The 5409-nt window shown below is 42.6% G+C and overlaps 1 protein-coding gene across 3 annotated transcripts in view; it reads right to left on the reverse strand.

The window, feature by feature from the left end:
- Nucleotides 1-5018: 5018 nt before the first annotated feature.
- LOC113591058 (CUGBP Elav-like family member 5) overlaps nucleotides 5019-5409 on the reverse strand; it is a 97072-nt gene continuing 96681 nt past the window's right edge. For all 3 annotated transcript variants that reach the window (XM_035527779.1, XM_035527778.1, XM_035527777.1), the window contains one exon: nucleotides 5019-5101. The gene's annotated coding sequence lies outside the window, so the exon portion shown is untranslated. The remainder of the gene's footprint in view (nucleotides 5102-5409) is intronic.

Consider the following 5409-nt stretch of genomic DNA (forward strand, 5'->3'; position numbering starts at 1 on the left):
CAATCTTCAACAGCTAAAACCCAAAGCCCCCCCCCCCCCCCCTCCCGCTCCGGATTTGTTCATCTGGCATTTTCTGCCCTGAACAGGGTTATCCAGGTAAACAAGGTTATGACCGAAGAAAGAAGAGCTGGTCTGAGATCAGCTGTTACTAGACTAACAAACCGGAGCTGTTTTCCCATCCTAGAGCGCCAAACCACCCACTGTACCTGAAGAAAATATTCCTGTGCTAACAATGTGCCCCCCCCCCCCAGTATACTGATTTCATACTTCAAGCTATCTCCCAACACACGGCATTCGTTATAATAACACAATAATAATTTAAATTATTCATCGGACTATCATATTGTATTAGTCTATAACGTCCTAGGTTCCTAATTCAATATCCCTCTCTCCTATACAACGTAATTCTGAACATTCACTCGAGCACATAAATCATAAGCGAGGCTAGATTCTGGCAGTAAAATAACTCTTTAAAAATGACAATACAAGTTGAATAGAAAGGTTGAGGTTCTTATGTTTTTCGGTATCTTATGCAGCTTGTTTCAGCAGAGGACAGTGGCGTACAGAAGGAGTCAGAACAGAGATCGAAGCTAACATGGCTTAATTCAGGTAGTAACAGCATATAGAAAAAAAACACTGTAAACCAAACCATTCTCCCGCAATGCGATACACACACACACACACACACACACACACACACACACACACACACACACACACACACACACACACACACACACACACACACACACACACACACACACACACACACACACGCACCCTGCGCAGCGCGTGCAGCGAGTTCTACGTTCTCTTCTAGTACTACGGCAGTCAGCGTTTCGCTCGCTAGCGGTCGCGTGTGGCAAGTGTCAGTCGTCTCTGAGACTGTGGTGGGGTTTTTTTGTTTGTTTTTTAACGCACAGCTTGTCAGTGTGAGTGCTCTACGCAGCAGTAAACAGACGTGGACCTAATAATGCGCAACCCAGTGTGTCGAGTTAGCTGAAATGATTCAGTGAACTGTCTTGGTTCGTTGGAGTTACGGGATTCATCGCGCGGGTGGAGTGGTTTTACCACGCTCACGCGGTTTGAGCGAACGCTACTAAGCATCACTGGCCCTGTGAACTCTCTATCGCTATCGCTGTTATCTCGTTTTATCCTATAGCCTTGGAGGTATTGGTTGAAAACAAACAAACAAAACGAAAAAAAACAAAACAAAACAGTGCAACAATGCATTTGTAAGTTTTCTTTTCCTTTTACTAAAAAAAAGTCTCTACGCGTCTAGCAAATAGCATGCACAAAGTGTTAACTATAGTCATGGCAAGCTATGAAAGACAAAAAAAAGGTTCATTTTTTGGCAATCAATAGAAGTATAAATAAAGTGATTATATATATATATATATATATATATATATATATATATATATATATAGTTATATATATATATATATATATATATATATATATATATATATATATATATATATAGTTATATAGTTATATTTGTACAGTGAACTTGTCTTGTTTGTCTGGCCCACAGGATATAATACATCTCCAGCTGTCAAAGAGCGTCTAATGTCCTGTCACAAGGCCCCCGGAATGTTCTGCTTTGTGACTCTTACATCACTCGGCCTGCGTTTCATCTCAGAGTGATAGTGGCCGTCGCTGAGATAATGGGTGCACTTATTCTGTGCCCTGAAGTGTGCCCACAGTGCCTCGAACGGGAGAAAACGCCCCGGGGGTGTAGCAACTCCCCACCCTCCCCACACCCAGCCTGCGCTGACACCGGCGAGCTCATCCCATGCTCTATGTGCTCCGTGGTTTTGCCAGTGTCTTCCTGTTCTGCTCACTGCCAGGGCTCGACAAACGTAGTCACGCTTTGCTTCCGTTGCTATTTCTGTCTGACTGGCGGCCATGCAGCAGCAGATGTAAATAGCGCGAGACTGACCTCCATCTCTGAGATCTCAGTCTGATAGATTGGCACAAAGTTATAAACATCCTAGGCTAACTAACAGGGCAAAACTTTAGGATTAAAAAAGTTACTTTTTGCACAGTATCTTAGTGGCCATGGCAGTTTATACCACACAGGGTGAACGCTAACCATGCATCCATCGCTGCTGGAGTGTGCTGGGCACTGAGTAAATGTAAGATGGAAAGAAAGCACAGTGCCTCAACTAACAAGACCCATTAAAACTGCCACCTCGCGGCTTCTGTTTACAGTGAGTGGGGTCAGAGTTCCGCTGGGGTCCAGACACTGGTGTCCTCTGCTCACACCAGGGTTTGTCTGCATCCCAGTCATCTGAGCAGACGCCACTGGTCTAACGTGGTCTAATGGTTCTGTGGTTGTGCATCAAAAGAAGCTTGTATCAATTTTGCAAATGCGAAAGGTTGTGGTTAGTAGTGACATTATACTTCATACAAGTTGTTATTTTAACTTTTTATTTAAAATTTCTTTTTTGCTTTTTGACATGCACTATGTCACTTGGTCCCTAACTGCTAGCTCCATCAAAGAGTGACAGATAGCACATAAAAAGGGAAATGAGTGAATTTGTGTGCATTTGTGTGTGTGCGCGTGCGTGTGTGCGTTCATGTGATGGTGTGTGTGTTTGTGTGGGAGTGTATGTAAGTGTGTTTTCTATGTAAAACCCCTGTTGGATTAAACCAAGCAAACAAACATTTCTAGACTAAAGTGAGCTACACGGTATAAAAACCGAAATTCTGATAAGGACTGATAAAATGACAGCATGCTTAAATATTTAATACGGAATGTTATTAATATACCATCACTGAGCAAACCTGGATGGAGGACGTTCATAACGATAGCCACACCTCATTCTACATCTACTGTATTTACTACATGTGTTTTCCAAAAGTCCTTTCATGACATTGCGATAATGCGTCCCCGCGCTGAGCAATGTGTTTTATGAAACAGCTGTCTCAAGAAATCTAAGGATGCATATTCTTTCAAAAAGGAGATTTAAAAAATGTCTTCTAGTTTCTGTTTTAGAGCAGTAGAATGTCTACATGCAAGGTTTAATTTAAACATCTGGTCAGATCATCTGGCCAAGTGAACTTGGTGTAATGTCAACAGCTGTATCATTTAAAACGCATAATTTCGAAATAATTTGTATTTGAATGGGTTGCGATCGATGTCCCATAAAATGGGATAAAATAATAATAATAATTCAAAAAACCATTCACCCCTGCCACAGCTGCCTCAGACATAAGTGAGTGCCCACGTGACTTCTTGACCTCTCCAGTCATATCTGCGTCATCAACTGTTTGCAATACACCAGGTCTCATCTGTAGGAAACCCAGTGCCCGTTTAGCTTCTAGTCCAACACAACAACTACAGTCCATTTTTAAGCGAATGTGCTGTGCTCAGATCGGGTCGTGTTGTCGCGAGCGGTCAACATAAAGCACAGACGGGGGCCTCGCCGTCGCTGAAGGCCTCGCGTCTTGGGCTCGTTGCGCGGTCGTTCAGGTCTACTCGGGTTCATGCACTGAGCGACTGCCAGCTAAAGTGTATCTGCAACTACAGCTCTACGCAGAGTCTTTATGCATGCATGCATGACAGTGTAACGGCAGGTAATTACAAGGGACCTGGTAGACACACATGTCCGAGTAAGGTAGGACCATAAATACAGTTATTGGCAGGGGTGACTGCAAAGGTCTGCGTCGGGCTGTCCATGCTTTCTGCGGTGCCCGCTGGGCTACAGCGATATTTGGGGTTGTGGCGTTCGCTGTCAGGAAAGTAGCGCTAATAAAGACATGTTGTTTTTTTTTAATCTTCTTTTGTAAGCTGCTATAAGTTGTACAAAACAGAGATATATATTGTATTACTAAAACATGTGTCTTTTCCAGTTTCCAAAATGCTGTATCAAAGCACTAGTATTCAGCACTTCAGTTTATCATATAGCGATAATTTACATGTCTCTATAATACCTGTGCAACTGAATATCAATTTTGTGTTTTTATCAAAGGAAGATACTGCACGGAGAGCCTACTAAAATGAGGTGTGGCACTGAATGAAAAATGAGAATGTGCTCATAACGATCTCATATCAGTACGTGTCAGAGTCTAGCAACAGCCCAGGCTACAATACCCGCACTAACCTATCAATATCAATAACCATTAGACTTGTAGCTTTACTCACGAAACCTGGAAACTAGTTTATTCACAAAGTTTTTTTTTGTTTGTTTTTTTTTTTGTTTTTTTTTTAACAAAACAACCCCCCCTCCTTTTTTTTTTACATACACTATACACCCTGAAGGTTTTTTTTTGTCTAACTCTTTAATTGTAATATTTTTTATGCAGTAGCCTGTATTGTACGATAATCAGTTATAATATTGAATGTTACTATAGATAGTGAATAAAAAAGATTTGGTCCTCTGGACCCCAAAAGGGCCGTGGGTGAGATAGAGAGCGCAAAGGAAGAAAAGAGGGATACAATGATACTGCTTCTGTGGAACTTCCAGGGAGCCATATACAAGAGCTCTGCAGAAGAGAGGGAATTACAAGAAATAGATAAATAGACAGATAGATAGATAGATAGAGTCATAGACTGATAGACATTCATAGATAGAGCGAGAGACAGAGAGAGAATTGTTACATCCGTCCAAATGACGAAAGATGATTTTCTTTGTTCTTTTTTTCTTTTTTATACCTTTCGGCTCTTGGAGTTTGAACCCTCATTAGTCCTTTGGAGTAAAACGCTTGGTTGTGACTCTCGTGTGTCCATCTGACACATCTACCATCTACCCGCCGCTGCTCTGACCTCAGTTCGCCGCGTTTGGGGGGCTGCCTGCATCAGGACGAAGGCCGCACCGTCCCTCCAAATGTGTTTCCTCGTGTTTGGGTTGTTCTCAGTTCAAGAATGAGTTCCTCTGGTTACTGTTGTTCCCTGTTGTGTTAATCTTTCATCGCAGTGATGATTAGCTCAAGGTATAATCTGATATGTTTTGTTTTGTTTTTTTGTCAAATTTTTCCCCCCTTTTCTACTGTCCCCCCCCCCCCCAGTTCTTGTCATTTTTCACGTTCCGCCTCTTGTTTGTGTGTCAGTGTCCATCCGATAAGATCCGTCCGGACTGCAACTGTCCAAGACCTGCACGAGAAGGAGAAGATGTCGGAGCTGAGTTTTGGAGACAGAGGTGAGCCTAAGCAGGCCGCGCAGAGACGGCAGAGCGTCTCCACTCCACTGCCTCGTCTCCGGATGTCAAACATGTAGCCATGAGAAGCCATGAGAAGGTGCACAGAAGAGATTCAATTGGATCCAAATGTCTTTGTCATCTGCGAGAACTCCTTCAAAACCTGACCTATGGTGGAATTAGTTAAATGCAAAGAGGAAGCCAGATCTACCGTACGATTTTGAAAGGTACAACGTTTACTTTAGAGGGTGCATGAATTACGTCT

This window comes from Electrophorus electricus, chromosome 7 (genome assembly GCF_013358815.1).
Source record: "Electrophorus electricus isolate fEleEle1 chromosome 7, fEleEle1.pri, whole genome shotgun sequence".
Lineage (NCBI taxonomy): Eukaryota > Metazoa > Chordata > Actinopteri > Gymnotiformes > Gymnotidae > Electrophorus > Electrophorus electricus.